We start from the raw sequence: 26,551 nt of genomic DNA, 5'->3' as shown, positions 1-26,551 counted from the left end.
CTGCCCACCTTTTGTGGCTGGTTCTGAGTGTCTGACCACCTTGTACTCGTCAAATAGAGGGCAGTGTGGCTGGAGGCCCAAGGGAACTCGCCCAGAGACCCCCTGGGTACCTGGGGTGGAAGGGTAAAGGTCAGTGAGACAGACTTCCAATGATTAGCCGACAGTTTCCTCATCTGTAAAATGGTGACAAGGGCAATCATCCTCCTTGGCCACTAGAGGGAGTAAAAGAGAGAATCATTGGGCTTAACAAATACACACAGCCGTCATCGTGAACAGCATCGGCAGCTCACCAGTTGGTGCCCCTAACCCTACAGAAATAGGCCCAAATACTGCAGTGGGCAGTCCCTATAGCCAGCTCTGCTCAGGGAGCCCTGAGGGAGTGCTGTACACTTGGCACACTCCTTCTAAATAATGCCTCTGCGCTCAAAGTTCATCATGCAAAAGATGACATGTGGATAGACCCGTTATGGTTTTGGAAGTGTTCTTCTCCAATATCAAAGATTAGGAAGAGAGAGAAAAAAGGATCAAAGTAGAGGCATCCAGTTGATCTATAGCCAAGACAGGCTACACAGTGTTTAGCTATTTACAGTAAAAGCAAAGAAAAATAGTGGAGTAAGGAAACATCATACAAATAATGTTGGTAGGCGAGCTCATCAGCAATATTGAGAAAACGTGTTTTTTTTTTGTTTTGTTTTGTTTTGCGGTACACGGGCCTCTCACTGTTGTGGCCTCTCCCCTTGCGGAGCACAGGCTCAGCGGCCATTGCTCACGGGCCCAGCCGCTGCGCGGCATGTGGGATCTTCCCGGACCGGGGCACGAACTCGCGTCCCCTGCATCGGCAGGTGGATTCTCAACCACTGCGCCACCAGGGAAACCCGAGAAAACGTTTTGATGTCCATTAGGTCACGGTGCCACCTTGTGCCTATAAGTGAGCAGAACCCTATAGGGCCTTCTTGGGACAGACCCCGCCCCTATATCCTCTGCTGTAGCTTCTTTTTAGGTAACAGTATCTGCTACACGTTTCCTGAGTTGTTTTGCAGATGCAGAAACCCGCATCAAATGGAAGAAGTTAACACACCCCCTCTGGAGTCTGGCAGAAACCAGGAAATATGTGCAACAACTTACTGCCTTTTTACTTCACCTCACCATCAACCAATCAGAGACTTGTGCATGAGCTGATCACATATCCTGGGACTCCCCTCCCTTGCCTGGCCTTTAAAAAGGCTCTGCTGAAACCCATCGGGGAGTTTGGGCTTCTTGAGCATTAACTGTCCCAGACTCCTTGTCTGGAGCCTTACAAGAAACGCTGCACTTTCTTTCAGCAAACCTCATGCACGTGAGTGGACCCAAGCTTTGGTTCAGTAACATCCCTGTCCGCGTCTTCTGCCATGCAGTGACCCCGTCATCCCTACTGAAACATCTCAATGGCTGCACCCCCCTGGCATGCCCAGCCTACAGAGTTCAGCCTCCCCAGAGCTCCTTGGAGTAGGGGTGGCTGGTGCCCTCTCAGTAACATGTTTCACAGGGCCTGAGCAGGGGGTGTCCTCTGAGCCTGTTTGGGGGACAAGGTGAGGAAGTGGGAATGCAGGGCACATATGATAAATGCACTCCAACCTGCCAACCTCGCTAAGCCTTTGATGCCTTCCTTCTGTGCTGTGCCAGGGACATTCTAGAGCCTCACTGAATGTAGAACCATTGAGGCCAACTTTCAGCCAACCAACAAAGCAACCTCTTAGAGCCACTTCCAGCTGCTTGAGCGAACACATTCCATCCAGAATCTCTCTATTTCATCCTCCTTAATCTAATTTCCTTAGAATCCATTCCTACCTGTGTTCTTCAGGTTTTCCAAATTAGCAAAATCTTGCGGTTCTTTTGGAGGAACGCCCCTTCTGGCCTCTCCCCACGCCTGTGCTCTGGCGGCTGTGTTCTGGGTACCAGGCGCTACCCTGTCCACCCCCTGAAGGTCTAGGCTGAGGCAGGACTCCTGGGCCCCAAATCTTTCTGCTTCTCCACTTACCACCTGTGTTTCTGCCTATAGAGACAGTTCTCTGGGAAGCGGAATTTGCTGACAGAGATGCTCAACTCGATTTCAGTGTTTTTTGCCAGAGATTTTGAAATGGAAGAATCCTTTTGATCAGGAAGAAGTCCCAGAAGACTGAGTCTTAGGAAATGCCCAGAAGCTCTCTGGCTAGACAAGGCTGCTTTGCGGAACTGCCTCTCATATCGTCTTTGCAGGCGGGGTTTCAATATTTACTGTAAAACTCCCACCTTGGTACTCCCTCCAGATGCCGAAGACCTGGAATTGTTATCAAAGACAAACTGTGAGCTCAGGTCTGCTGAGGAAGGTAGCAATGTTCTGGACCAGCTGGGGGCTTCTGGAAATGCTTCGGTGGCCGTAACCACTTTTCACCAAGCCTGACTGTGCCGGGTGGCCCGGGTGGCTCCACACATTTCCTGTCCAAGCCTCCCAGTAACCCAGAGAGGGAGGTATCGCCCCCTCTTATGGATCAGGAAATGGAGACTGGGTCTCACCCACGTGCTTCCCCGACATCCATATGTGCTCCCAATGGTAGTGATGACAAGGTAGGGAGGTTGGTTCTCTCCTCCCTAGATGACAAGACAACAAAGCTGGATGGTGGAGGGGAGTGAGGTGAGGTGAGAAGAGAGAGTGGGCTTCTGGGTCAGTCTGGGGGGACATGACTTGTGCTCTGGCCATGGTCCTCCAGCCCCCAGACACTGGCAGGAAGTGTTGCTCTGCCTCTTCTTACAGACTGGCAGGTTGCCTACTCTCTACTGCTTTTCCAAATTCCCTGGATGCAGAAGGGAGACCAACTCAAGCCATTCCAATTTTACTCCTACTTGAGAAGCACCTCCTTAAATGTTAGCTTTGAAAAGCCTAGAATTGGCAGCAACATGGATCTTTCAGATTATCTAAGAGTTGAAAAACTCATGCTGCTTCTGAAATGTACACGAGGAAGTGCATGAACTTCTACATGCAAAGCAATCCTCTGTCGAACAGACTCAGATTCGGGCTCCGCCATGTTAGATGCTTTCAGACTAATTACCAAAAGGATACTAAGTTAAAAAATTTTAGAACAATTCAACACCAGTGTATAAGTGTAATGAGAACTACTTCTTTCCCCAATCATCTTTTAGCAAGTAACTTCCATTCTAAATTATTTGACAGTTGTTGGAAATAGTTCCAAATAGTTGGAAAATTTCTCAAAGATAAGGCTTTGGTGAGAGAGCTGGGACTTTGGGTCAGACAGACCCATACGTTTGATTCTTCGCTGTGTGGTGTCTTGGGAAAACCATGAGAGAGTTCAGTCTCTTCATCATATAATGAGGATGGTAACCCCTTCAGAGGGCTGTTGTAGAGATCAAACTAGGTAAGTATAGGGTACGAATGCTATTAACTAACAGTGAGAACAGTTGAGCCCAACACACCTCAGCTTTTATTCTCTTTGCCCTTGGGACTCTCACTCTGGTCACAGGAAGAGAATTTTCGCACATGTCCTAAGCATTCCTGCAAGAGTTTCCTTCTGATTCAATGTCTTAAAAAAACTGGCTTGGACACAAAACCATTTAGTAACCAGTGATTCAAACAAACAAACGAAAGACAGGTAAGCACGGAAGTCAAGTTAACAGCCTGGTCCTTGGTACTTGAAGGAAAAACCAATTTAATCTACTAGACTTTGAACACGGAGGCTTCCTTCACGATGATTGCTGGACAGAGTGTTAATTGTTACCTACACAACCGTAAAATTAGTCAGCAACTTCCAGTTACAGCTCCTATGCCAAACAATAAGAGAATTAGCAGAAACTAAATTCTCCCAATCAAGCTGAAGAACAGGATGAGAACTAAGGACACGGCATATGCCAGTCATGAGGAAGGTGAGGATTTAAATCCTTGGGGGGCAGAATTCTGCTGGCGCTTCCGTCTTTATCCTGCTCTTCTGATACATCCCACACTGGGAGTTTACAATGCAAAGTTGCAAAGGCAGAGATGTACGGTGAAATGAGAAATCACAGCTCGGCCTGTGGGTTAGCACTGTCTGGTTTCTGTCAGGATGGAACCCAGCGGGAAGGGGACAGACTAAAAGTACTGCGACTGAGACTTGGTTTCAACATCCCAGCTGAACCGCAGCCTTAGACGCAGCAATGCAGCTGCTCACTTTCCTTCCACGGAAATTGCATCCACTCAACAATGCAACCTACATGCAAAGAAACCCTCTTCCAGGTGGAGGCTGCTTTGAGCCTAATTAACGACAACAGGTCATCTCCACGTGGCAGCCTGATTTTGTTTTGGGTTTACTTTCAATTTGGGTTGTCGTGAACCGAATCCGTCGGGAAGGGATTACCGAACACTCTTCCCCAGCCCTCCTCTCCACACACAGAGCCTCCCACCCTTCCCCCCATCCCTAGTCCTTGCTGCTGGGACTAAATCTACAAGCATGCAAGTGCCATTAACTGACATTCATCAAAACACTCTCCATTGTTCGCAGACGTGAGCGGCCGAGAGGTGGAAATTACTTGGCATTTCATTTTAATCTGTATTGAAGACTTGCCTGACAAAACATATTAAGTGTAAGAATTGCCGGCTTGGGAATGAAGCTATGTGTATGGCGTGCCCCCATCTTCCTTTGCTAAAGGAACGTCAACGACACTTCCCCCATCCTTCCCTACCTTCTATAGCTTACCTGCCCCTACCCTGCCATCATCATCCACGAAACCTTAACATTGAATTTTCCTTTGCGAGTGCAGCTTTTGTTAGCAGTGCCTGTAAATCTGTAATCAACATTCTGTGCCTCTGCAACCAGCATCTGAGATTAAAAACAACACCACCAAAAACCCAACAAACTCTGCCTTTAATATGGTGTTATCGGTGGCATCTCCCTTGGCGTGCTACTCTGTGGCCACGTAGCTGCAGACCACAAGGCTGTGTGCTTCTCCGGAGAAAGACTGTCACCAAACGCCTCTGACAAAGAATGGTTGCCATGCTAATGGATGCGCATAATTACCAAGGGACCCTGATTCCCCCTACTTCATCTGACGGTTGCCGAATGCAATAGTGTACGTACAGTGCTTGCCACGCTAGTGCATCTTCTGGGGATCCTCAAGTTTCCGCTTTTATCGTTCATGGTAATTTCGCACGGTATTGACAAATAAAAGTAATTAAAGTCTCTCAGGTGTGGAAGCCTGTTTATTTTTCCTTCTTTTTTCTGTCTCTTTCTAGATAGATTAGGAGGCTGCTCTTGGGGTAAGGCACAAGGTGAGTGGTCCACATTTTCTATTGCTGTAGCTGGCCAAGTTCAGACCCAGGGACCCAGGACGAAGAGAAATGATGGCAGACCTATGGCACAGAGGGTGGGGGGCTATTATAGGTCAGCAGGGGACCGCAGGGACACCTGGGCTTTGCCCATGTTATGGCTTCTTTGCTCAGGAACCAACTGATGGTGCCAACTGGTGCTGCCAGAGCGTGGGTGCGGTGGAGAAATCCTGTCTATGTGTTTTACTGTGATAAAATCTGTGCCCTGGGCCATTCCGGAGTTCTGCTTTTGGAAGAACTTTGTATTTCCAAGCTCTGAAGTGTCACAAGCTCCCCCAGGCACGAAGTTTGACATTTTGGCCTTGCTTTGTTGACTTTGGTGAGGGTTGTGCGGCCCATGGTCTCTCCGGGGAGGCCTCTGTTGTCCTCCACCTTGGCTGGAAATACATAAGAGGTGTTCATTTCAGCCCTTCCATCGGGCTTTTGCCGTTTCCAGGATTTGGGGAATCAGGCGATCAGAGCAGAGGAAAGGAGAGGAGAGAGGTGCTTCGTGTTCTCCCCCAGGGAAGGTACAGGCATCAAGGCCTCAGCCAGTGCTCCCCTGGAGGGAGCTCCCCCATCCCCTCAAACTGGGAGCCCTGGGTGGGTCTGGCCAGGGCTGCCCGCGCGGTTCTCGTGATAGAGTGAAGACCACAGGAATCCCAAGGTGTGTGCGGGGGGCAGGGGGCAGGAGTGGCACTCGGGGAAACCACTTCTGAGTGATGGAGAAGCCGCCCACCTGGGTGAAAGCCTGTGGCCTGGATGCCATGGTCATAACCCACCGCAGGCATCAGACCTGCCTTGCTACCCTCGCCCCCAAGTGAGCATCTTGGGTCAAGTTTTGGTGAAAGCATATACGTTTTTTGCAGGGTGTGTGTGTGCTTTTCCATCATAGAGAAGATAAAGCTGCTCATCACTGAATTCCTAACGCGACTATCTCAGGCTGACACCCCAAGAGAAGAATCCATTTTGCTATGAGGGCTTGGAGGCTTGGTACCAGTCACGCCCTAAACAGATCCAGCTCTTCTTTCCTCTCACGCCCCATCCAGGTTACTATGATGCACTTGAAAAATTCATACCTTTGCAGCTCAAACATGTGACCTTTGGAAAAGATCTGAGAAGAATAACACCCACCACCCTGCTTTAAGTCATCCTTTCAGTCTGTTACCTTTGGATTTGCAAGATAAATACTATAAGAGAGACTTGCATATGGCCCGTTTTTAAGGGCAGATGTGAATGGAATGGTAATTACTTGCTAAGAGTCACAGAGAATCACTGGAATTAACCACGTGGTACAGTCACATCGTGTCTAGAAAGCATAAGCAAGACAGCGCTTATTCTACTAAATTTGTTGTCCATAGCTTTGATTCTTTGTCATATAAAAAGTACATTAAACACATAATAATGCTCTAGTAGCTTCCCCTGGAACAAACGGCAAGTCTTTTTCTTCAGGAAGGTAATTCCGCAGATTGTCAAATGGAGTCTTGTCCAGTTCCTTGAGCCCTGCCTGTAAGATGAGGGCATCCAACTGAGATGGCGACTGGGGAAGCTGGGTGATCGCCCTCACCATTTCCCACTGCCTTTTTCATGCTGGCCTGTTTGATTCTCATCACGATGCTTGCTGCCATCTGGAACTGTGTCTTCCTGGCTTTACTTACTAGTACATCACGTGACTCTCCACTGGCGCATAAGCTCCGTGAGGGTGGGAGTCTGGTCAGACCTGTCACCTCTGTATCTCCAGCTCCAAGAGCAGTGCCTGGCGTAGAGTAGATGCTCAAAGCGTGCTTGTTGAATGAATGAATGAGAAGCTGCACAGAGCTGACCACGCTCCCTTTGATCTTTGCAATCCCCCTGGTTTTGCACAGAGCAGGGCTGAGGAAGCAGTTCAGGAGAGTCTCATGGCAGCTGAAGGAGAGCAGGGGAGAACCTAAGCTCTGAATTAATTAAGCTAAGAGCTATAAATCAAGAAGAGGCACCAAGTTATCATGGTTAAAAACCTCAAGATGCAGGTATCACAGCCTAGGGACAATTGCTGTGATACTTCCAGTCTGCATTTTTTTTTTTTTTTTTTTTTTGCGGTACGCGGGCCTCTCACTGTTGTGGCCTCTCCCATTGCGGAGCACAGGCTCCGGACGCGCAGGCTCAGCGGCCATGGCTCACGGGCCCAGCTGCTCCGCGGCACGTGGGATCCTCCCGGACCGGGGCACGAACCCATGTCCCCTGCATCGGCAGGCGGACTCTCAACCACTGCGCCACCAGGGAAGCCCTAGTCTGCATTTTTAAGACTGGAAATAAGTGCAGAAAAACAGGAAGGGAATGAGTTGTAGAAAACAATGCAGGTGAGCACCAAGCAAAGTCACATAGCAAAGCCCAGAAGAACCGTGTGATGCCATCCAGGATTTAGAGTGTGCGTGTGCCTTTGGGTGTGGGTGAAACTGGCCCACTCCAGTGAAGGCCCTGGAGGACGCAGACATGAACCTCTTCAGTTTCAAGGACAAGAAACAGACCTTTGCCTATTTCTTCTTCCAGATCCAACCACGGGTAAACATAAACTCTCACATGCATGTCATGTATTTCCCACAAAAATTTCTCTTAACCTAACCCATCATTCAAAACCTGGGTGTGGCATAAGTTTTGACTTGCAGACAAGTAGGCTATAGATTTAATTCACTGGCCTGAATGTGAACATCCCTTGTAAGTCTTATTCACTGGTTTCTTCACCTTGGCAGTGATGTCTGCTTGTGATTCCCAGCCCTTCCATATATCAGCCAACTTTTCTATAGTTAAGCAGCTAAAGTTGGTATCAGTTTAAAAACTTAACTTGCTAATAACTACTAGTAATAGAAGAACATTTACATAGCTGAAATACCTTGGGTAATTAATGTATTTGGCCTTTTCTTTCATGAGCTTTTACATCTCTAAAACACTTAGAAAGGGGAGGGATGAAATGGTTTCTTTCCTATTTTGGAATGAGTGCCTGGATACTTTGTTAGGAAATGCCTACTGTGTGCTGAGTGGGGACACACCAGAGGGCTGAGGTCAGAGCCCTAGGCACATGGCAGGGCTGCCAGCCACGCCCAACCACAAGCCACGGTCGACCCAGCCACAATCTGGGGTGACAGTGCTCTGAGTTTTGCTAATCATCTTCCACTGCATGATCCTCTTACGAATTTAGACTATTTAAAAGAGTATTACAATTAATGATGGAAAAACATGTCCTCATCTAATCATGAAGAAACATCAGAAAAACCCCAAATGAGGGACATTCTCTGTTCTCTCAATGTGTCAAATGTGACAAAAGACAAGAAAGGCTGAGGAGCTGTTTCCGATTACATAAGATCAAAGAGACATGACACCCAAATGCACTGGGCACTACTAGACTGGATCCTGGATGCACTGAAAAAGAAATTGCTTTCAAGGATATTATTGAGACAGATGGCAAAATCTGAATATGGATTGTGATACTCCATCAATGCAATCAACACAGTATTAATACAGCAGCATCAATACAATACTATTATATCGATGTTAAATCTCCTGAATTGGATATTGTATTTGATTATGTTGTCAGGAAATACAAGCTGAAATATTTAAAGATAAACTAACTGTCAAATCGTTTAGGAGAAAAATGTCTGTGTATATAAGTACGTGTATGTGTGTGCATATATAAATGTGTGTGTGTGTGTGTGTGTGTGTGTGTGTGTGTGTGTAAGAGAGAGGGAGGGAAAAAGGGATAAAGCAATTACTAATCTGGGTCCAGAGTATATAGAATTCATTCTACTATTCTTACAACTCTTTCTTAAGTTTTAAATTATTTTATTTTGGAGGGAATAATTTTTCATTTTCTTTTTTACTTTCTCTTTGGAAATATGTCATCTGTAAATACAGGCATCTGTGGGGTGTTTTTCTCAATTTTTTCAAGGAGGTGGAAAAAAGTCATACCTGAAGTAACTGACATCACACTGAATGTCAATTTATTTATCACGGTATTTCTTTAAACTCCAATATTATAAAACCCCAGTAATTACTTCATGTACTACACAATCTTAAACTGTTTCTTAATTTTCCATCTTGTTGAAAAGCTGCTTTGGGAGGAAATATATTTTCCTTTTATATGGAAATAGATAAAACAGATGGTTTATACATTTTTCCCCTTAGTATCATGTGGCTTAATTAAAAAGGAAGGGCATTATGTGATTTAAGTCAAAAAAAAAAAATTCCTAGTAGTCACTCAAAGTGTCTTCCTGCTCCGGCCCCTACCTGACAATTTCCGGAGCTAGTGGGGCTGGATGTCTTTGGGAAGCCACCCTACCTCTCATTTATGTCTAGTCATCAAGGGATATTCACTTTCAGCAAGCAAGGTCAACACAAATGTTGCATGATCTTACACTAAAACATCCTTTCTTCCATTCAAATGGCAGATGATCAAAAGGATACAAGCAAGAATATTTTGCTTGGCACAGGGCCTAAAAGTTCTAAATTTATGTATTCTATTTTTGCTTCTTTCTCAAATTGGATTAGTTACTAGGCAACTGAAGTATTTAATTTCATTTGCTAATAGTTACATTTTAATAGAGGCAGCTAGTGTACATGACCGATGCTGCCAATACAAACACAGCCCCGACTCCAGCCTTGTCGGGCAGTAGTACACACCCCTTCATTCTGGTTGCAGACAAAAACACTACTGTATTCTTGCCTTTTACTTATTTGACTTTTAAGTACAGGAAAAGGGATGTCTATTTTGGGATTCTTTATAGAAAGGATATTTTAAGTGATTTGTTTTCCACAGTCAAAAAGCTACCTGTTTGACTTGCAGACATAGAGAACAGACTTGTGGTTGCCAAGGGGGAGTGGGGGAGGGATGGATTGGGAGTTTGGGATCAGCAGATACAAACTACTGTATATAAAATGGATAAACAACAAGGTCCTCCTGTAGAGCACAGGGGACTATATTCAATCCTGTGATAAACCATAATGGAAAGAATATAAAAAAGTATATATATGTGTGTGTGTGTATGCATGTATATATATATATAAAACTGAGTCACTTTGCTGTACAACAGAAATTAACACAGCACTGTAAATCAACTATACTTCAATAAAATTAAAAAACAACAACAAGCCATTAAAGAAAAAAACAAGCTACCTGTTTGTGGCATCCTAAACCCTCTTTTAGATTTCTGGTTCAAGATGGCAGACCGAGCACATATGTTTTCTTCCCCTCAGCAAGAAGGAAAATAAATCCTTAGTAGCTCCGAAAGGGCACCATCAGTGACGTAGACATATTGGTAGGTGGGACAGGTTGATAGAAAAACTGGAGTAGGGAAGACTGCTACCCCAAACAAGCCCAGCACAGCAGCAGGCTTGGTGGAGTCTTCTCAAGGCTGTGTTGAACCCCTCCAAATTTAGGGAGAGGGTGGACCACGGGGGCACTTAGGAGGGAAATGAGTTACAAGATAGGCTCTAAATAACCTGGGCCAACATTTCCAGCCCCTTCCCCCACTGTGTAGAAGGCTGGATGCAGTGTGTTGTGAACGTAGCTCTTAAAGAAGGCTGGGAATTGGCCAGGGTAGGGGCTATCCTCCTGGATTCTGAGCCTAGAACATCAGGTAGGGAGTAGGAGGCTCCTCAGCAGGCAGAGTCGAGGGTAAGGAGAGGAAAAGAGAAACATGACACTGCACAGAAGTCAGCTATGGGAAACTGCTTCACCACAGGGCAAAGCTTCCCTGCAGGGGCTTGGGGGGGGGGCCATGAGGGTTCCCAGCTGGCCTGCCTGCTCTCTTCCTAAATGCCCTAAAGGGAAATCTGCTGTCACGCCCCCCATGAACTGACTTATGGGTCTTAGCCATCCCTCCCATCCAGAAGAGGGATCTGCAGTGGAAACCAAACACATGATTGCTGAGGAAACACGTGACAGTTACCAACACCAATCCACACGTTTCTGCATATTAAAGACTAGGAGACATTTGAGAAAATATTTTCCATAATAGAGAAAGACGAAAACAACCCGAACTGGACTCCAATGCAGAGAATAGAACTTACACACACACACACACACACACACAATTGTTATCTTCAGAGGGATATTGCACTGAGAAAACCCAGAGTAGGCTGTTGTGAAAATGGAGCCATTGAGAGCAAGAAAGAGTCCTTGGAAGCTAAACACAGGTAAAAATTTGCTCAAGATTTTGTCTCGTGGGAAGGGTAGGTTACAAATTCTGATTTAAATTACATTTTCCTATAAGTAATGAGAGTTTGATGCTCTGCTTTAAACAACTAAAGAAGAATAGGATGTAGAAATTCCAAAACACCAAAGGAAAAAATAAAAGAAAAAATTATGAGTGCAACAATAAAGAAAAGGGAGGCATGTTAAGTAGAAAATGAAAATAAATGACAGGGATAAGTTCAAACATACCAATATTTATAATAAATACAAATAGTTTAATATTCCTATTAAAAGACAGACTTTGTGATGGGAAATACTTAGAACTGAGCTTTATGTTATTTACAAAAGAGTTACAATGGCACAAAACAGAATGACTGGAGATAAACCTAATACATGTTATCAAAAAGAAAGCCAAAAAATTCAGTCTTAATATTAGATAAAAATAGAATTCAAGGTCAAAAGCAAGGGGACTATTTTACATGGATTAAAGATACAATCCAGAAGATAATAGTCACAAAGCTTTCTCACTGAACACCACAGCATGGAATTATGTAACAAGGGTTAGAAATGCAAGCAGAAACTATTAAATCCATGATCATGGTGGGAAACTTCAGCACGTCCTTCTCAGAAAGTGACGGATCAGGTAGACAAAAAAATAGGTAAGGATACAGATGACTTGAATACACAATCATCAAGCTAGAGGAATTTCAAATTTAAACTCAGTTCCCAACTAACAGACAGCATATGTTTAAATTTTCATGGAACAGTTAAAAAATCTGACCAATTATTTGGCCACAAATAAAATCTCAATAAAACTCCTGGAAGAGAAAGAGTACAGGCCTCTTGGAACTCTAACCCAAGAATTAATTTATAAAAGAAAATCAAGCAGAGTGGGAAGGGGAAGCTGGGGTGAAGTGAGAGTAACATCGACATATATACACTACCGAATGTAAAATAGTTAGCTAGTGGAAAGCAGCAGCATAGCACAGGGAGATGAGCTGATGCTTTGTGACCACCTAGAGGGGTGGGATAGGGAGGGTGGGAGGGAGGCTCAAAAGGGAGGGGAAATGGGGATATATGTATGCATATGGCTGATTCACTTTGTTGTACAACAGAAACTAGCACAGCTTTGTGAAGCAATATACTCCAATACAGATGTATTAAAAAAAAAAGAAATAAAAAGAAATTGGAGACCACGTAGCAATGAACGATCATGAGAGCACTCAGCTCAAAATCAAAGAGGGGCTCCATGTTTCACGTGCATGTGGAAAACAAGAAAGATTAAAACTGCACTAAACAATCATCTCAAGAAATTTTTTCAAAACAGCTCAACAAAGTAGAAGAAAGGGAATCAATAAAGATAAAAACAGAAACTGATGAAACAGAAAACAAACAAGTCAGTTTCATCATTAAAACCAAAAGATGTTTATAAAGACCAACCAAAGAGACCAGACTGTGGGGGGGAAAAAAAAGTAAACAAGATAAAATTAGGACTAATAAAGAGGATATAACTATAGATGTGGATTTCATTTCAAAATTATTAGCAAATATATATGCAAATTCCAATAGATTAAAAAAATAAATTTGAAAATAGAAATAAAATGATTTTCTAGGAACATATAAATGACTACAATGACTCAGTAAGAGGCAGGAAACCTGAAAAGACCAGTAACTATAGGAAAAGAAAATTGAAAAGGTAGTCAAAGTTTACCTCTTCCACCCTCCAACCCCATCAACCAGGTCCCAGGACCAGATGGTTTTACTACTCACTCCTTCTTTTTTCTCACTTTTAACACCTTTAAAGTTTAAAGTACATGTTAATTCCTGTGCTAGACTGCTGTGGAATGTCAAAAATATGTAAAGATTCTCAATTTCTTCTACAAACCTAGTATAACCTAGATACTAAAAATGGATAGGATGGCACTAACATAGCAAAGTACAGACCAGCAACTCAAAGTGCCTATGAAAGTCAGACAGGACATTTAATAAAAAGAAATTTAATATTTAATAGGAAATGTAGTATTTAATTGAGTGACCACAGAGAGTGGTCCAAGGCAGTATGGAGAACATAGGCCCCATCTAAAATAGGTCATCCATTTGGTGTATAGCAGGGATTAGAAGCACAATCTTATTAATGCATACATGAGCAAAAATCCTAAATACAGTAACCAATCAAAATTAGTAGTGACAAAAAAAAAGTAAAAAAAAAGAAAAATTAGTAGTGTCTTAGAAGAGTAATACACCATGACCTAGGAGGGTTTGTTCTATGAATGCAAGGATGACTCAACATTAGAAAAATTTATTATTATAAATCTATTATTAATAGATCGGAGGAGAAAAAACACATGATCATCTTGGTAAATTCAGTAAAGGCATTTAATAAAACTGCACATCCATTCTTAATAAAATTCTTAATAAGCTAAATTAAGAGAAAACAATGATAAAGGATATAAACAGAAACCTACAAAACAATCTACTTAACACTGAAAGATTAGAAGCAAGAGAAGGATGGATGCCTGTCATTGTCACTGCTCTTCCACATTACACCGGTGGTCTTGGGCAAGGCAGTGATGGAATAGGAAGTGAGGTGTAAATATTGGAAAAGAAGAGAAGAAAACATAGTTCTTTTCAAAGTATGTGACTGTTACCCTCCAAAATCCAAGACCATCATTTGAAAATGATTAGAACTATTAAAATAGTTCAGTAAGGATCTCTTTATCTGTATCTCTATATCTCTACATCATGGAGATAGAGATATGAAAAGTGGAGAGAAGAGAGGAGACTGGCTAGGGATGTTGGGTGCCAAAGAATGACATGGTGGTGAGTTTCCTGGGTTGTCTTTTTGCCTCATATATTCCAGACTTGGAGGTGAAGAAGCCAACAACTTGGAAATGTCAATAGGTACAGACAAAAATACTACAAAAAAAGCTGCTCTTTACAGCCAAAGGACCAGAAAGGGGCATCCTAGCAAGATAGAAAACTTTTAGACAGTAACCAATCTACTCTAGCCAAACATTGCAGAAAAAACTGAGACCCCACTCCCACCAGCAAAGACCAAGTGGGAAACCGAGACTTTCAACCATGCCAGGCTGTGCTAAGTACCCACAACATACCCCACCTCCACCCCTGCTAGAGCGGTGTCAGAGGATGCTGAGTTGGGAGCCTGAACTTTCATTACCACCCATTAATAATGAAGTACACCTCTTCCTCCATGCTGGGGTGGAGTCAGGGGAGGCTTTGTGGAAGGCAAGGACTTTCAGCAGGGGTAATGAGGCAAGCTACTCTCCCCAAACTGAGGTTCCAGTGCTGGTCGTATGAAGAGCAACAAAAGGCACTCATATCCTTCCCAGCCAGGTGGTACCAGGCTTAGTGGGGAGCTGAAACCTCCACCCCTGCCCAGAAGGAGCTCCTTCTTCCTTTGGGTATCAAGAACAGAGGCTGAAAGGGAAACCTGGACTTCTACAATCACCTGGCAGTAGCAAGGTGATGCCATTCCTTCCCCTGCTGCAGCAGTGTTAAAAGAAGTCACCTAAAACAGAAAAAGCTTTGAATAAGATTCTGAGTCTCATAAAACCCAAAGTGTCCTGGTCTCAATCTAAACTCACTTATACCAAGAAGCAGGAAGATTTCAATTTGAATAGATAGATAGATTGATGCCAACACTGAGATAACAGAGATGTTAGGATTATCTAACAAAGATTTTAAAGCAGCCATCATAAAAATGCTTCAATGAGCAATTAGGAACAATCTTAAAACAAAAAAAGAACAGTCTCAGCAAAGAAACAGACCTATAAAGAATAACCTAATGGAAATTTTAGAACTGCACAATACATTAATTGAAATAGAAAGCTCAGTGGATGGGCTCAACAGCAGAATGGAAGGGACAGAGGAAAGAATTTCTCATCTGAAACCAGGGAGGTCAAGTAGAAAGTGGCACAACATTTTTCAAGTGCTTTTCAAAGAACTGTCAACCCAAAATGCTATACCAGTGAAAATATTCTTCAGGAATTAAGGGCAAATCAAAGCATTCTCAGATGATGGAAAACTAAGAGAATTTGTTATCGATCCTATAAGAATGGATAAAGGAAGTTCTCTAAATACGTAAGAAATGAAAATGAAGGAACCTTGGAATTAGGATGAAAAAAATGGAAAAAGTAAAAATATGGGTAAATACATTATCCCTCTCCTCTTGAATGTTCTAAATTATGTTTGATGGTTGAAAAAATTATAGCACTGTCTGATGGGTTCTAAATGTAGGGAGAGGAAATATTTAAGACAATTATAAACAGGGGAGGGTAAAAGGATATAAAGGGAAGTAAGGTTTTTATACGTCACTCAGACTGGTAAAATGCTGATACCAACAGATGATAAATTACATACATACACAAGTATACACATATACACACATACATACAAGCTTGTAATACCTAGACAATCCACTAAAAAGTCTACACAAAAGCACACTCACAAACACTATAGATAAATCAAATGGAATTCTAAAAAAATGTTCAAGTAACCCACAGGAAGACAAGAAAAAGAAAACAGAGATGAAAAAGAGATAGAGAAAGTACGATCAGAAAGGAAACACAGAATGGCCAACTTGAGCCCTAACATATCAATAATTACATTAAATGTAAATGATCTAAATATACCAAATGAAAGTCAAAGACTGGCTGAGTGGATAAAAGAACATGACCCAACTATATGCTATCTACAAGGAACTCCCCTCAAATATAATGTTAAAGACAGGTTAATAGTAAAAGGATGGAAAAAGATATATTATGCAAACATTAATCAAAAGCTAGCAAGAGTAGTTATATTGATATCGGGTAAAGTAGGCTTCAGATTACCAGAGACAGAGATGAATATTATATAACATCAGAAGGGTCAATCAAGACAACATAGCAAATCTTAAATGTGTATGCACCAAAGAACAGAGCTGCAAATATGATAACCAAAACCTGATAGAACTGAAAGAAGATACAGAGAAATCCACCATCAGAGTTGGAGACTTCAACATCCCTTTCTCAAAAGTTGATAGAAAAACTAGACAGAAATAAGCAAGGGTATAGAGGAGTTCAACATCATCATCTACCAACAGGAACTAATCAACGTTTATAGAACACTCCACCTGACAGCAGCAGAATGCACATTCTTTTCAAATGCTCACGGAAGTACTCAAAGAAAAACAATACCTACGGCCAAACCTCAACAAACTGAAAAACAAAACAAAACAGAAATCATACAGAGTATGTTTCTGACCACAATGGAATCAAACTAGAAATATTGTAAATAACAAAAAGATAACTGAAAATTCTCCAAACACTTAGAAACTAAAGACTTCTAAGCGATCCATGGTTGAAAGAGGAAGCCTCAAGGGAAATAAAATACATAGAACTTAATTAAAATGGAAATACAACATATTAAAATCTGTGAGACACAGCTAAAGCAGTGCCAAAAGAAAATTTTTTAGCACTAAATGCTTATTTTAGAAAAGAGGAAAAGTCTCAAATAATAATCTAAGTTTCTACCTCAAGAACCTAGAAAAAGAGCAAAATAAACCCCAAACAAAAAAATAAAGGACATAATAAAGAGCAGAAACTAGTGAAATTGAAAATAGAAAAATAAAGAAATGAGAAACAAAAGTCTGGTTCTTAGAAAAAGCTTAATAACATTGACAAATCTCTAACAACACTGATAAAACAAAAAGAAAGAAAACACAAACAACAAATATCGTGAATTAAAACAGAGGCTATTACTACATACCCTGAAGATATCAAAAGGATAAGGAATTACTATGAAAAAATCCACACACATAAATTTGACAACTTAGATAAAATGAACCAATTCCTCAAAAAATACAAACTACCACAAACTCACCCAATATAAAATAGATCATTTGAATGGCAGTATAAGTATTAAAGCAATTGAATTTGTAATTTTAAATCTCCCAAAGAAGAAATTTCCTGGCCCACGTGGTTTCCTAGGAGAAGTCTACCAAGGAAGAATTAACAACAACTGTATATATTTTCTTCCAGTAAACAGAAGAGGAGGAAACATTTCTCATCTTATGAAGCCAATATTATCCTAATACCAAAACCAGGCAGGGACGATATGAAAAAGAAAACTAGAGATCAATAGCCTTCACAGAAATAGATGCAAAACTCCTTAACAAAATATTAGCAAATAGCATTCAACAATATATAAAGGAATTATACACCATGACCAAGTGGGGGCTTATTCTAGGGATACAAGCCAGTTCAACATTCAAATATTAATCAACATAATCCCCCATATTAACAGGCTAAAGAGGAAAATAACAAGATCATATCAATTAGTGCATAAAAAGTATCTGTCAAAATTCAACACCCATTCAAGATAGAAACACTTGGAAAAATAGGAACAGAGGGGAACTTCCTCAACTTGAAAAAAGGCATCTACATATTGTTGTATAGTTAACATACTTCATGGTGAAAGACTGAATGCTTTCCACATAAAATGAAACAAGGCAAGGATGTCTGCTTTCACAACTCCTGTTCAACACAGCACTGGAAGTTCTAGCCAGTGCACTAAGGCAAGAAAAAAGAAATTTATAAAGAACAAAAGGTAAGAAATAGGGGCTTCCCTGGTGGTGCAGTGGTTGAGAATCTGCCTGCTAATGCAGGGGACACGGGTTCGAGCCCTGGTCTGGGAAGATCCCATATGCCGCGGAGCAACTGGGCCCGTGAGCCACAACTACTGAGCCTGCGCGTCCGGAGCCTGTGCTCCGCAACAAGAGAGGCCGCGATAGTGAGGCCCGTGCACCGCGATGAAGAGTGGCCCCCGCTCGCCGCAACTAGAGAAAGCCCTCACACAGAAACGAAAACCCAACACAGCCAAAAATAAATAAATAAATTTTAAAATTTAAAAAAAAAAAAAAAAGGTAAGAAATAAAACTCTCTATTTCTAGATAACATGAGATTACATGCAAAATCCCAATCAATCTAAAAACAAAACAAAAGAAAGATGAACAAATAACTCCTGGAACTCATAAGGAATTTCAGCAAGGTCACAGAATACTAGATAAATATAATATACAAAAATCAATTGTATTGGGCTTCCCTGGTGGCACAGTGGTTAAGAACCTGCCTGCCAATGCAGGGGACACGGGTTTGAGCCCTGGCCTGGGAAGATCCCACGTGCTGCAGAGGAACTAAGCATGCGTCACCACTACTGAGCCCATGTGCCACAACTACTGAAGCCTGTGTGCCTAGAGCCCATGCTCTGCAACAAGAGAAGCCACGACAATGAGAAGCCCGCACACCACAATGAAGAGTAGCCCCCGCTCACCTCAACTAAAGAAAGCCCAGGCACAGCAACGAAGACCCAACACAGCCATAAATAAATAAACAAATTTTTAAAAAATCGATTGTATTATTATATGCTAGCAATGAACATGTGAACAAATTTAAAAATATAAAACCATTTACAATTGCTCAAAAAAAGAGAAATACATGTTAATCTAACAAAACCTGTAGAGAACTTGCATGCTGAATACCACAAAATGCTAATGAAAGAAATCAAAGATCTAAATAAATGGAGAGACATACTGTGTTTATGGATTTGAAAATTCAACATAGTAAAGATGTCAATTCTGCCCAAGTTGATATAGGTTTAATGTAATTCTTTACAAAATCCCTCTACTTGGTAGCTATACACAAGATTATTCTAAAATTTTTATATAAAGGCAAAGGTACTAGAATAGCTAAAACAATTGTGAAAAAGAATAAAGTAAGGATGGCTCTGCCTGATTTCAGGACTTACTGTAGAGCTATTGTATGGTATTGGCAGAAAGAGAGACACAGAGAGCAATGGAAAGAATAGGGAACCCAGAAATAATTCTACATTACTGCCTAACTGATTTTTGACAAAGGTGCAAAAGTAATTCAGTGGAGGAAGGACGGCTTTTTTAGCAAATGATGCTGGAACAGCTGGACACCCACAGATTAAAAAAAAAAATCAACCCCCTGAACTTAAACCTCACACCTTATACAATAATTAACTCAAAAGGGATGACAGACTTAAATATAAAATGTAAAACTATCAAACTTAGAAAAAAACATGGGAGAAAATCTTTGGGATCTAGGGCTAGGCAAAGAATTCTTAGATATGATGTGACACCATAAAAAAAAAAAGTTGATGGTTGGACTTTAACAAAATAAAAACCTTATGTTATATAGGCTAGGAGAAAATATCTGGAAGCCACATATTCCACAAAGGAGCATTATCTAGACTATACAAGGAAATCTAAACTCAATATTAAAATCTCAAACAATCCAATGAGAAGGTGGGCAAGAGACATGGACAGACATCTCACTGAAGAGGATGCACAGATAGCAATTAAGCACAGGAAAAAACGTTCAACTCAACTATCCATTAGGGAAATGCAAATAGAGACCATGATGAGCTATCACTACACACCTATTAGTCCAGATGAAATTAAAAATTGTGACAGCACAAGATGCTGGAGAGGGTATGAGGACATCGCTCATACAATTGCCTATGGGAATGTGAAATGGTACAGATGCTTTGGAAAACAGTTTGGTGGTTCCTTCAAAAAATAAACACATATTTGCTGTATGACCCAGCAATGGTACTCCTGGGCATTTGTCCCGGAAAAATTAAAACTTATGTTCACACAAAAACCTGTACACACAATTGTTCATAACAGCTTTACTTACAATAACCCTGAACTGGAAAAAACCAAAATGTCGCCACATAGGTAAATGGCTAGACAAACTCTGGCCCATCCATACCATGGAACACCACTCCACAGTAAAAAGGAACTAGCTAATCAAAACTACAATGAGGGGCTTCCCTGGTGGCGCAGTGGTTGAGGGTCCGCCTGCCGATGCCGGGGACACGGGTTTGTGCCCTGGTCTGGGAAGATCCCACATGCCGCGGAGCGGCTGGGCCCGTGAGCCATGGCTGCTGAGCCTGTGCGTCCGCAGCCTGTGCTCTGCAACGGGAGAGGCCACAGCAGTGACAGGCCCGCGTACTGCAAAACAAACAAACAAACAAAAAACTACAATGAGGTATCACCTCACACTGGTCAGAATGGCCATCATCATGAAATCTAGAAACAATAAATGCTGGAGAGGGTGTGGAGAAAAGGGAACCCTCTTGCACTGTTGGTGGGAATGTAAATGGATACAGCCACTATGGAGAACAGTATGGAGGTTCCTTAAAGAACTAAAAATAGAACTACCATATGACCCAGCAATCCCACTACTGGGCATATACCCTGAGAAAACCATAATTCAAAAAGAGTCATGTACCACAATGTTCATTGCAGCTCTATTTACCATAGCCAGGACATGGAAGCAACCTAAGTGTCCATCAACAGATGAATGGATAAAGAAGATGTGGCATATATATAATGGAATATTACTCAGCCATAAAAAGAAACGAAATTGAGTTATTTGTAGTGAGGTGGATGCACCTAGAGTCTGTCATACAGAGTGAAGTAAGTTAGAAAGAGAAAAACAACAAATACCATAGGCTAACACATGCCTATGGAATCTAAAAAAAAAAAAAAAAGATTCTGATGAACCTAGGGGCAGTACAGGAATAAAGATGCAGACACAAAGAATGGACCTGAGGACACAGGGAGGGGGAAGGGTAAGCTGGGATGAAGTGAGAGCACGGCATTGACATATATACACTACCAAATGTACAATAGATAGCTAGTGGGAAGCAGCTGCATCGCACAGGGAGATCAGCTTGGTGCTTTGTGACCACCTAGAGGGGTGGGATAGGGAGGGTGGGAGGGAGATGCAAGAGGGAGGGGATATGGGGATGTATGTGTACATATAGCTGATTCACTTTGTTATGCAGCAGAAACTAACACAACATTGTAAAGCAATTATACTCCAATAAAGATGTTAAAAAAAAAAGGAACTCGGATAGATCTCAAGGACATTATGCTGAGTGAATAAAAAAGCCAATTAGAAAAAGTCACATACAATATGACTCCATTTATATAATGTCCTCAAAATGACAAAATTGTAGAGATAGAGAACAGGTTGCCAGAGTTAGAGAGGGTGAGGGGAGAGGGGTGTGTGTGACTATATAGGGGTAGCATGAAGATCTTCATAACGATGAACAAGTCTTTGTCTTAACTGCAGTGACAGTTACACAAATCTACAAATGCAATTCCATATGGTTGGTTTAGATAACATCCTATGATATTGGGGGAAACTGGATAAAGGATGCACAGGACCTCTCTACACTAGCTTTGCAACTTTCTGTGAATCTATAATTATTCTGAAAAAAAGAGGGGTTTAAAAAAAATTACTAAAGGTTAAAATAAAAGCTATCCGAAACCAGGGACTGAGACAATTCTTGCGTGTTGTACCCTAAGCACCTAAATAGTGCTTGTCTATAGTAGGTGCTCAATTAATATTGGGGAACTTGCTGAATACTCATGTATGAGAGTCCCATCTTTGGTTTTTGTTTGTAAAGGCACGTGATTATAAATGGCGAATGGTGGTTATTTCCAGAGATGGGGAGAGATGAAGCAGGGAGGACATGAGGAAAGGGAGATCTTCTAAACAATGCAGAAAAACACAGAGTAGAAGTCCGTTTTCCACTCATTTCTACCTCCATCATTCTAAAAGAGGGTCTTTCTCATCGTAACGATTTTTAAAAACTGTAATATGTGCTTATCCTAAAAAAGCAAATAAATACATATATAAAGAAATATCCCCCATGTTTTCTTTCTACTGTCCTGACAGACGGCATGTGGAGTAGTCTTGTGGCAAAAACACAGGACAGTGAGTGAGTTACGGCAGCAACCAGGCCAAGGGGCAACATACTATTTTCCAGCTATAGTTATCTCCCTGCTTTCCAGGCTGTCTCTGAATACACACTGGTCAAATTCAGGGTGGAAAATACATGTTACATATGAAACAAGTCCAGGTAACTTAAAATATTCATGAATTCTTAGAAGAGAAAAATTATATTATGTAAATAATATCTACCCATTTGAGAATCCTTCTCTCTTCCCAACGCCCCTTGCCTTTCTGTCTTGACGCACAGTGTAAGGCATTTTTAAAGCACGGACTTGAGCGATAGTGGTCTTTCAACCAATTAATTGCCCTCTGCAGGGGGTGATGTAAATTCCCCTTAACATCAGGGAAGAAGCACTGAAATGTTATCCGTTATATTGTTAATTTCCCTTTTAACTTCTGTTCTTCTGCTAGATCATGGCTTAAATGTGCCTATTTTAGGGCAGCCTCCTACCCAAGTACAAAAAGGCCACAGCAGACAGTGAACCCTTAATTAAATAACATTTTAATTTTACATTATATCATATAGTGCTTCAGGCTTTTCAGCGTGTATTCACCTACGCCTCTTTGAAACCACATAATAGCCCTGTGAGGTAGGCAGTATAAAACAATTTCAAGAAATGAAATATTATACCTAACATTTCACATTCAGAGAGTGCATGCGTCAGAAACTGAGCCAGAGATTTTGGCCTCCCATTATCCCAAGCTTTTATGTGTTCTAGAAGGTGTACTGGTGGGGAAATAAACACATTGTTACAGCCTTATGAAAAAGGAATGCCTAATTGCAATGGCTGTTTCACTTTGTTCTTCCTGTTTCACGTAATACCTTGACTTTACACCTGTTCTTCTCGCCTCAGATGTAAATTTTAAAAATTGGCAGATATTTATTAAAGCCCTACTTGTAAGAATTTAGAGACCCAATATTCTAGTGGTAGAAGGGCTCGACTCACTTTCTATAGAGATACTGCTGGGAAAATTCTGGAATACAGGAATCTTCTCCCACGTCCCCACATCTTTAATTTTTAAAAATTACAATCTTTTCAAAAGCAAAGCCAAAGCACATCCTTGCTTTTTGAAAAAAAATCTGGTGAAGTACAACAAAATAACTACAATGAAATTGTGACATCTTAGTGACTACTGTTAAAAGCCAGCAGATTTACTAAGCTGGACAAAAGTGTAAAGGTCACATACTGCTTAAAGCTTTAAACGATCTTCTTGGTGAGAAACGTGACTATTAAAGGTCGTGTCAGCCGTGGAGGAAAAATGGAGCTGGCAAAATGAAACGTGTCACACACACACACAAAAAAAATCAGTGATAAAAGTATAGAAAACCTGGAGATTCTACTAAATAAGTGGGAGTAGGAGGCAGGGCAGGCATTATTCTGAATGACACCTTCCCCAGAGCTGTCTCGGGAGGTGCTCTGAGATCAGAGGCTCTCAAACTTGGCTGCACGGAGGATTCCAGGGGGCTGTTTGAAAAAGCACAGCTGCCTGTGTCCCTCTCCCAGTGAGTCAGTTTAATTAGTGTGGGGGTGGTCTGGGGAGAGGGTTTTATAAAAGCCCTCACTTCTAGATACTATTGATTGCGGGTCTTTTCCATATACCTGCACCCTGTGCCTGGCCCTGAGGTGACTGCAAAACTGGGGCCCCTGGAGAGTTGACAACATGGGAGCCAGAGGGCCAGGCTTCTCAGGAGGAGCAAAATGCATTGTGAAACAGCATGGGGAGCCCTGCACACTCCCTGGGGTTCAGTGTGCCTCTTGTACCTCTGGGTTATAACTCGGTGATCCTGAAGCAAAGTGGAAACCAGGCGATGTCCACTGTGTCTTGTGGGCGGCCAGCTGCAGGGTGGGAAATGTGCTAAAAGTGTGATCCTTATGGTCTCTTTTTAATTTTTAGGGACCCCCCCTTTCATGTTCTTTTGTAAGAAAAAAAAAATAGAACGTGATCGTTGACAAGGGTTAGTAATTCATCACTACCCAATCTGGATTTGGGAAAATCAACCTTATAATTAATCGGCCAAGAATCACATTTTCCCACGTTAATTGGCAAGAACATTTCCAGCGTCACAGCTTAGACACCTTTCTTTTTTAAAAAAAAGTGACTCAGGACTAAGGGAGGAAACCATCCCTTTCTCTTGCTACCACTGTGAGTGAATTCTGACATTTTTGGTCCAAGAAGCAAAACACTGTGAACACCCCAGACTAAATGAGGTACAGTTTGCTGAACAGAAAGACACACGGAGGAAGGCAGTTAAACCATCACAGCTATCCATAAAAGGCTGCTGGAAAAATCTGCCTCAAGAGGCAAACTTTTTAAGTCTGGCCCAAGGAGGATCAGGAGATGAAGGCCAAAGACCCAACCGCAGCAAGAGCACGGCGAGTCACCTAACGTCAGCATCACCCGGCTTAATGATGCAAGAGAGAGAAATTAAGCTTTTGATTAGGGCCTTCAAATACAAAGGCAGAAAGCACCAAAGCTTTCCTCTCTCCCGTGCTTTTTCCCCTCACCTCTTCTCGGGCCGTTATTCAGAAACAGATAAGCAGAGAAATGCTGCGATCCTGACGGAGACCATTCCCGCTGGCCACTTGGGAGCTGCCCTCACGTCTGTCTGATTGGCTGAAGACCACAGAGCCCTCTAGAACTTGCTTTGCATCTACAAGGTGATGTGAGCACTTCACCACGGTTGATTTTACCTCTTCCAATGAAGTATTACTGCTGTGGTTCTTTCCCCGATTCATTGTTCATTGAGCATTAATCTCCTTAAAAGTGGCCTTTGCAGGGAAACTTTGCTATTTAAAAATCAGTATGTGTTTAATCAAGGGAGTGGGTCCCGGCTTTGCTGATGGGCAAGCAGCTCTATACAGGCAAAGCCGCGGGCGTCCCCGCTTTTCTCTGCGTACGCTGCCAGCCCCCCCACCTCTGCCACTGTATGAAATACGTTTTCTGCCTCTCTCAGCTAATAGACTCTTCAGAAATGGAAGTTAATCCTCGGGCGAAGCAATGTTAAACCGCCCAGGGAAGAATTAAATATTTCAGAAGAGAACATGGTAAAAAATGGCATGTGCTATTTTAGATGCTTTGAAAATTTAAGCAGAAGAGCAAAAAATAGAAAGCAGCTTGTCTGCAGTACAATGGCTCTAAGTTCACTTTCGTGAGATTCTTAATAATGTGGAGGGAGATCGGGAAAACAGCCATGCGCTTGGACGCAAAGAGGGGACCTGGCCACTCCAGTGAGAGGGGCGCCTCACATTATTGAGAATCTCACAAAAGTGAACTTAGATCCACTGTACCAAGTATAAGACTGTTCCAACCCCTTAGGTGTGAAAAGAACACGCAACTGAAAAATGGAGATTGACCTATTTCCCTTCCCCTCGCAGTAAACGAACGAAAAGCAAAACTTTCCCCCTTGGGAGGAGTGGGCTCTGGTGTTTGATGTCGTGGGTTAGGATCCTGGTCCACAGGCACCAGCCCGTCAGCTTGGAACATTGCTTGGCTTCTCAGCTCCTCGGCTGACGCCTCCGAAAAGCAGAAGTGCCAGGAGCCCCTGCGGGTGGGTAGCTGTCGGGGTGACATGTGACAGCGCCCTGTGTCTTGGTGAGCGGTGAGCAATCAATACAGGCTGGATTATAATGGTATAGTAATGAAACGGACTTAACCTGGATACATTTTCTAACCGCCGAAGTACAGAGAGAAAGCACTCTCGCCTCTGTGGACCGAGGAACACCAGGTAATTGTCAAAATGCTGCAATCATTTTTCTATCTAATTTCTTGCTCGGCTCACAGCTGCTTTCCAGAGCCCACAGACTGTGGTTAAAACATATTAGCTGGAGTCAGATTAGCAGGCTTGAGTATGTATGTATTTATGGGTGGCTCAAAGAGGCACAAGTGATGTGACTTCAATTGTTTTAATTTACTAGGCTTTCTCTTCCTCTGCCTCGGCGGGGATCGCAAGAGACAGGAGCTCCCTGGCACCTGGGGCTCCGCACACTTATGCAAGGGCGGGGGCGGGGGGAGAGCAAGTGAGGTCTGCTGTGACTATACCGCTGGCCTCCTGGGGATGTTCTACCCTGGAGGCTCATGCCACCCAGGCAGGGGCTCGTGAAGGTCCCGAAAGCACCTCCACCTCCAACACCATGCAGGTGTGGGCTCAGCGCTGGATCTGGCCTGGACTCGCCTTGGTTCCCACGTGGTGAGGGCAGCTCTCACTGCTTCCAGCCTCTGCAGTTTTGGGACTGGTTTCGGGTC

The 26,551-nt window shown here is 42.4% G+C and overlaps 1 long non-coding RNA gene across 1 annotated transcript in view; it reads right to left on the bottom strand.

The window, feature by feature from the left end:
• The window catches only part of LOC136791989 (uncharacterized), a 119,566-nt gene that overhangs the window by 3,955 nt on the left and 89,060 nt on the right, over positions 1-26,551 (bottom strand). The window contains exon 3 of the long non-coding RNA XR_010835000.1: positions 9-110. This is a non-coding gene — a long non-coding RNA (uncharacterized lncRNA). The remainder of the gene's footprint in view (positions 1-8; positions 111-26,551) is intronic.

This window comes from Kogia breviceps, chromosome 10, assembly GCF_026419965.1.
Source record: "Kogia breviceps isolate mKogBre1 chromosome 10, mKogBre1 haplotype 1, whole genome shotgun sequence".
In the NCBI taxonomy this organism is placed as follows: domain Eukaryota; kingdom Metazoa; phylum Chordata; class Mammalia; order Artiodactyla; family Physeteridae; genus Kogia; species Kogia breviceps.
Note: the sequence above shows the minus strand (reverse complement) of the source record. Positions and strands in the feature narration are given on the sequence as shown.